This window comes from Nuphar pumila, chromosome 8 (genome assembly GCF_984573655.1).
Source record: "Nuphar pumila chromosome 8, dmNupPumi1.hap1.1, whole genome shotgun sequence".
Lineage (NCBI taxonomy): Eukaryota > Viridiplantae > Streptophyta > Magnoliopsida > Nymphaeales > Nymphaeaceae > Nuphar > Nuphar pumila.
The window spans coordinates 119616000-119624025 of NC_143256.1; positions in this window are offsets into that span (position 1 = coordinate 119616000).

The following is an 8026-nucleotide window of genomic DNA, read 5'->3' on the forward strand; positions in this document are numbered from 1 at the left end:
TGTGAGGCATGTACCAAACATTTGACTGAATCTGATCTCTACCGGAAAGTTGGATGATGAGGGCTACAACAATACCTTCAGTGATAGAAGGTGGAAGTTAACCAAGGGTTCTTTGGTGGTAGCAAGAGGAACTAAGACCTGCTTCATCTACACTTTGCAAGCGAACACCTGCAAGAGTGTTGTGAATGTTGTGAAAACTGGCTCGTCCATAGAGATATGGCATAGAAGGCTCAGGCATATGAGTGAGAAGGGACTGCAAGTCCTAGGTAAGAAAGAGCTCCTGGCGGGTGCAGCAGGTACATCTTTGGAACCTTGAGTTCATTGCTTCCATGGTAAACAGAACAAAGTTTCTTTCCATAGAAGCATTACATCTAGAAAATCTCATGTTCTAGATCTTGTACATTCTGATGTTTGTGGACCTTTGAAGGTCAAGACACTTGGTGGTGCATAGTACTTTGTGACTTTCATTGATGATCACTCTAGGAAAGTCTAGACTTATACACTGAGAACTAAAGACCAAGTTTTAGATGTATTCAAGCATTTTCAGGCCATGACTGAAAGAGAAACTGGCAGGCAGTTGAAGTGTATTCGCTCAGATAATGATGGCGAGTACATTGGGTCATTTGATCAACATTGCATCAATCATGACATCAAGCATGAAAGGACTGTGAGGATGACACCTCAACAGAATGGAGTTGCTGAGAGAATGAACCACACCATCCTTGAGAGAGTCAAATGTTTGTTGTCACATTCTAAATTGTCAAGACCTTTCTGGGGTGAGGCAATGAGGACAACAATTGATCTTATCAACTTGTCTCCTTCTATTCCCTTGAAGGGAGATGTTTCAGAGAAAGTTTGGACAAGGAAAAAACTTTCTTATGGACACTTAAGAGTGTTCGGCTGCAGAGCTTTTGTTCATGTTCAGAAGAAAGAGAGGTTCAAACTTGATCCAAAAGCCAAGCAGTGCATATTCCTTGGCTATGGACATGAAAAATTTGGCTACAGACTCTATGACCTTGTTGATAACAAGGTGGTCAGAAGTCAAGTTGTTGTCTTCTTGGAAGATCAGACCATTGAAGACATTGGTAACTCTGAGCCATCAGAGTCCAATAAAAATGATCTTGTTGACTTAGATCCCCTTGATGCGTCGGTTGTTCAGAATTTCGTGGAGGAGATGCCACCTCCTCACAATGATGTAGAGGAAGGATATGATGAGACAGAAATTTAGGGGGAGCCAACACCCCAAGAGTCACTTCCTCAAACTCCGATAAGGAGGTCTACCAGAGAGAAACAGTCATCCAGAAAATACGCATCGAATGAGTATGTGATGTTTATAGATCAAAGTGAGCCAGAAACTTTTGAAAAAGTTTTGGAGAACGAAAACCAAACTGAGTGGCTTAAGACAATGAAAGAGAAAATGAATTCATTGCATGAGAATCACACCCTTGATCTGGTAAAGACACCTAAAGGGAAGAAGGTGTTGAAGAACAAGTGAGTCTTCAGGCAGAAGACTGATGAGATCAACTCTCAACCTAGATACAAGACATGGCTTGTAGTGAAAGGTTTTGCTCAGAAGAAGGGAGTTGATTTTGATGAAATCTTCTCACCAGTTGTAAAGATGTCTTCCATCCGAACTGTGCTCGGTATAGCTGCAAGCATGAATTTGAAAGTTGAACATCTTGATGTGAGGACTGCATTTCTGCATGGTGACTTGAAAGAAAAAATTTATATGAAGCAACATGAGGGCTTCATTGACAAGGGTAAAAAGCACCTAGTCTGCAAGCTAAAGAAGAGCTTGTATGGATTGAAGCAAGCACCAAAGCAATGAAATAAGAAGTTTGATTCCTTTATGACTGATCATGGATATTCAAGAACCTCCACAAACCATTGTATGTTTGTTAAGAAATTTTCAGATGATAATTTTATCATTCTCTTTCTTTATGTGGATGATATGCTGATTGTGGGCCAAGACATTAGCAGGATAAACAAGTTAAAGTTGGAGCTGAGTGAGACCTTTGCCATGAAGGACTTAGGTCCAGCAAAACATATTCTTGGAATGAGAATCATTCGTGACAGATCACATGGGCTGATCTGGTTATCGCAAGAGAAGTGTATCAGAAAGGTTCTTGAGAGGTTCAACATGGACAAAGCAAAGCTTGTTAATTGTTCACTTGCAGACCATTTCAAACTTAGCTCAAGTCAATGTCCTGCAAATGATAAAGAAGGAATTGAGATGCAGAAAATTCCTTATGCTTCGGCAGTAGGTTCGTTCATGTATGCTATGGTCTATACTTGACCAGTCATAGCTCATATTGTTGGAGTTGTTAGTCGATTTCTGTCAAATCCAGGGAAGAAACACTGGGCAACAGTGAAATGGATTATGAGGTATCTTCAGGGCACTTCGAAGTTGAGCCTGTGTTTTAAAAAGGATGAACCTATTCTTGATGGGTTTACAGATTCTGATATGGCTGGTGATGTAGACAATAGAAAGTCTACTTTTGGGTATTTGATTACTTTTGCAAGGGGAGCAGTTGCATAGCAGTCGAAATTATAGAAATATGTATCTCTCTCCACTACAGAAGCTGAGTTCATCGTTATTACAGAAGCCAGTAAGGAATTGTTATGGGTGAAGAAATTCTTGTAAGAGTTGGGCTTGAAGCAACAAGAGTATGTTCTTCACTGTGATAGCTACAGTGTGATTCACTTGAATAAGAATTCATCGTTTCATTCAAGATCAAAACATATTGATGTTCGATACCATTGGATTCGAGATGTCTTGAATGAAAAATTGTTGCAACTTAAGAAAGTGCATATTGATGACAATATATCAGATATGTTGACCAAGTCATTGCCCAAGAACAAGCATGAGAAGTGTCGATTCCTAGCAGGAATGGAAGAAACTTCCACATAAGTCAGGAAGGGGGAGAATTGTTGGGTTTCCCTCATTTGTGGGATTCATTGGTTCGATGCACATTCAGTATCACTGCAGAATTCCAAGCACGATGTCTGATTTTCTTGAGGACGATTTTTGTATTCGCTGGATAGCGATTTGTAGAAGTCCTCTCAGCTGAATGACGATTCAGCTGTTCAAAGTTTGAGGATCAATGATTTATCGATAATGATTTGGCGAAGAGTACTTTAACCTGAATAGCGATTTGCAGTACTCGCTGGATAGCGATTTGCAGTATCGCTGTATAGTGATTTGTGGTATCGCTGCATAGCGATTTGTAGTAGTCGTTGGATAACGATTTGTAGTAGTCGTTGGATAGCGATTTGTGGCTTCAAGTGAATAACGATTTCTGCTAATGCGCTTCAGTCACATTGTAAGTTGTGCAAGACGTTTAGTCTTCCACATTAAATACGAGTCTTGTCCTTTATTTAAGGGATGGATGAGAGAGCAAAATAAGAAGCAGAAGAAAGCGAAAAGGCGTGAGAAACTATTTTAGGGCACCGAAAGGGTGTGGAGTGAACAAAAAGCAAGAAGTGTTGCTACACTTCTTTCAGGACAACTTCGTCAAGTTGGTTCTTCAGATCATTCGTTCTTTGTTTCTCAGTGAGGTATATCCTCTTGTTCATTTCGTTACACCTTGTATGTTTGTAAGGCTTATGCCTTTTGGCCACTCTGTAATCTTTGTTTGAAGAAAGTGAAAGTTGATGACCTAGTGGTCGTCATAGACATACCTCAGTTGAGAGGAAACCACGTAAATCATTGTGTGATATTTTGTTTCCGTTGTTGGTTTATTTTGGTTTTATTCCTTCCACTGTCATTGCTTTATTGTTTCTATCGATTCATACTTGTGGGGAGACCCGGTATGTCCGTTATAACCCCAACAGGAAGGCCATGCACCAACTTGTCAAGCATTAGATTTTATTAAGTTGTTTATTGTTTCTATCGATTCATACTTGTGGGGAGACCCGGTATGTCCGTTATAACCCCAACAGGAAGGCCATGCACCAACTTGTCAAGCATTAGATTTTATTAAGTTGTTGTTTGTCCAATGTTGACAAGTTTGAAATTGATTGAACATCATCTTGAGGTTTCGACTCAATATCTCCATATTGGCTCCTGGAAAGACACAATGCTTACCACCAAAGAGATCATGTGGAGAACAGTTGCTTGGTGTCTTTGATCCAAATTTAACCAGCTTAACTTATCAAGACTCAAAAGTATGGGTTCCTTGCTCTTGTTCTTATGTTCAAAATTTTGATGGAGCATTTCTCTTGGTAGATCCGGTTGCTAATGCTCTCTGGAAGGTTTGGATGGCCTAGTATCTTGGGCTTGCAGTTCTTCAAAGGTGCATTTTGTACAAATAACAATCTGCAGCATGGAGAGGCAGTTGTGCTTCATTTCTTTCACTTTTCTGTTTTATTTTTCAGAACATTGTATTTAGCTCTTGTTATGGCGAAGGATACTATAACATCTCTCCATCTTGTTAGCTGAAGAAACATGGTTTGAAAAGAAATTTGTAGGAACACTTACATGACTTGGTTCTTGGAGCAGCCACGGGATCGGGTCACTAATTGCTTTTCCAGTGTAAGCTGTCCAAGAAGTAACTGTGTACTAAGCTCAACAGAAAAATGAAAATGAGTAATTTATAGTATCTGTGATTTTTGAAGCAACTGTGGCTGGTTATTTTGATCTCCTTGGTTGTACAGATGCATGAATTGCAGTTTTCTGGCTGCCTCATGTTGGAAACATTAAGATCCATATCGGGTCGTACTTACCCGACCCACTTAATTGTTATGGGGGTCAACACTCAGAGGAGATCATCGTCATCTTCTCATGAGAAGCTCCGAACCCGATAAAGCAATAGCAGATAAGGTGACATGCCAAATCACCCTATTTTGGTGTTTTGACATCTTGACCATCGATTCAAGAGATGATAACCGCATCATCAGCATCTATGTGAGCTCCACTTGCTTGCACAATCGAACGAACGGCGAGGATGTCAAAGCACCAACGATGGGTGATTCATCATATCACCTAAATCCGTTCTCAGGCTAGCTCTGCATCTCCCTCTCTCTAGTCTGTCTTTCTCTCTACTGTATTTCCATGGCTTCCCTTCCCCTCTTCACCTTCCTTCTTCCCTTCTCGTTCCTCTTTGCAAAACCATCAATCATCAGTGTTCCTCCTCTCAGGCGGAGCCGATCGGCCTCAAAGCCCAGACCCTCGAGTTTGCTCCGGGGAAGCCCCACCTCTTTCGATGGCCGTCCTTGATGGGTCTTTTTAGGATCGACTGTATGTGTGCAGAAGTAGGAAAACAAAAATAGTTTTGAAAGGGGTGGGTCCAGATCCAATCTTAGATTATCAGATCTTATTCGGATTCTGACTAGGATTTTGATTGTCTGCAAAAAAATTGGATTGGAATCAGGGAGGATCTGTCATGTATCTGATCCTTTGCAGCCCTAGTTGGGATCCGATCCGTTGCTTTGGGTTTGATTCATCATAATGTCATTTGTGTGTTTTTTGGAACTTGTATAATTTTCTTTTGATAAATAAAAATATTTTTGAGAACTTGTATAATTAAATATAGTGGCCGTTCAACATTTCATCTATTTTCTTTCCCTCTTTAAAACTTTAAAGCGATAAGTACTTTTATGATATGAATTTTTATGTGATTCGTAAATCATCAATTGAAAAAATATTCAATAAAAAATATCATTTTGATACTTGGCATCAATTTTAACATATTTGCACATGCTCAAAATTTTAAAGGAAATAGGCCATTAATCTTTTTTTTTTAAATTAGCCTGCTTCATTGTTGTCAGTCATTAGGGGGGCACTCATCACCTTTATTTTTTCTTTCTTTTGTCATGTTACTAATTTGTAAAAAAATAACATAAAAATTAATAAAATAAAGAAGAAGTGGGAATCCTACCATGCCTACCCATGTGAAACCCTTGGATAAGAAAGCAGACACAACCCCTAGGATAAGATGGTGTGATTAAAAATCATTAAAAATTTTGGGGGCAACAAGATAAGCCTAAATAATTAAATAATGCAATTTTTATTCTACAAACTCCCTAGTCAAATTCAAGTTCAAAATATTATTAAAAAGCTTTCACACTAAAAGAAGTAATATTTCGGGAAATCCCCCACCACGTATAGATCATAATGATGAGAGAGGGAGAGAAATTGGTTTTACCAAATTATTATTTTTTAAAAATTCTTAAAAAATATCGATCATATTCTAAAAATATATAAGAAATTATATAAAAATATAAGGAAAACATAATAGTGTTGAAATGTGGCCAACTTCATTCCCAATCTAGTGTTTGGCAACGAGTTGTGTTCCACACCAACCAGGTGGCTCCGTTTGTCTGGCAGGAGCAGTTAGTGCACGTCACCTTGCGATTGGGACGTTGCAAGTTCAAAACCCAAATGGAATGGTTGTATAACTGGGCTTTCTCTGTAAAAAAACGAGTTATGTTCCACTCGTCCCTTATGTCATCCCCCCATCTTCATACCCCACTTAAATCTTATTGGTGCAATTGTTTTTATCAAATCTGAATCTATAGACAAATTCATCACTATCGATTTAGTAAGAATCAACCTTTGGATCGTACACCTTGGATGAAAAAATGTGATATTTTTAAACACAATTTTGTGTTTTGCCAAAAACTGCACATTTGTCTGATTTTTTATTTAAATGTTGATCTTCACTAAATGAATGGTGTAGATCACATCTATGGAGCCCGATTTGATCAAAACAACCTCCATCAATGAAATCCCAATGAGGGGCACGGATGACTTTGGAGATGAGTGGAACCCATTTGCTTGGCAACTGAATTATGTTATATTCATTCATACAAGTTTAATTCATGTTGATACAATTGTTTTTATCAAATCTGAACCCATAGACAAAATTCAGCATGGTCGATTTAATAAAAATTGACCCTGGGATTGTACTTTTTGGATGAAAAACTATGATCCCTAAATTACAAAATCTTGTGTTTGTCAATTGTTGATTTTGAGTCTCTAAAAAAATCCTTCCCACAAAGTCAGATTTCAATAAACATCTCTCTAAATTGGCGACTTTATCAGCTGGAAAGATGGTCCCCCGGATTAGAAAGCAGCAATGAAAAATGTTTTCGTATTGTACAGTTTGTTTAATAATAATACTAGGGATGGCAATGGATACCCCGGCCCGTCTCAAAATTTTGCCCTCCATCCCCGCCTTCATCCCACACGGGTTTTGATTTTAACCTTGATTCCCAATGCACTCCTATTTTCATGTCCTCCATCCCCGGTCCAAACGGGACTAAGTGGAGGCGAGGCCCCGTTTTTCTTGTCCTTCCGCTGTTAGAGGAAGGATATAAGAGAGATACGAGAAAAGGTTTTATGTTAGGGTTATATATATATATATGATCTTATAATATATAAGGGTATAATAGTCATTTTTTAATAGGGATCGAGACTGGGCAAGAGTAAGTTCATCTCCACCTCCATCCCTGCACGGGTTTTGATTTAAACCTTCATCCCCAGTCTATTCCCCGTTTCATGTCCTCGATCCCCAGTCCAAATAGAGTGAGGCAGTGCGAGGCCCCCGTTTTCCTCCGGTCCACTATCATCCCTAAGTAATACATACGTAGGAGTCTACCTTAACCCTAGGGCTGTCAACGGGTCAGGTTTGGTTCATACCCAGGTGGAACCAGACTTGTCCTTGATTTTCATGTATGGTATCGAGTTCGGATCCGAGTGTAATCAAACCCACCATAAGATAAGAGAAACCATACCTAGACCCGATAAGATCTACATGAACCAGACCCAGGTCATACCCGATAAAACAATATTTTTTATCATTTTTACATTTGAAAATTTGTAGGTCTTAATCTAAACTTAGGTCCCTGATATAAAATTTCACAAACTATACCCTGGTCCATGTATTAATCAGACCTTTGGATCCAGACCCAAGTTTTAATCGGGTCTTCTTATTTATCACCATACCCGGACCCTATAGGGTTTGGTTCGGGTCGGGTATGGGTAAAACCAACCCATTGACACCCCTACTTAATTTCAATTTCA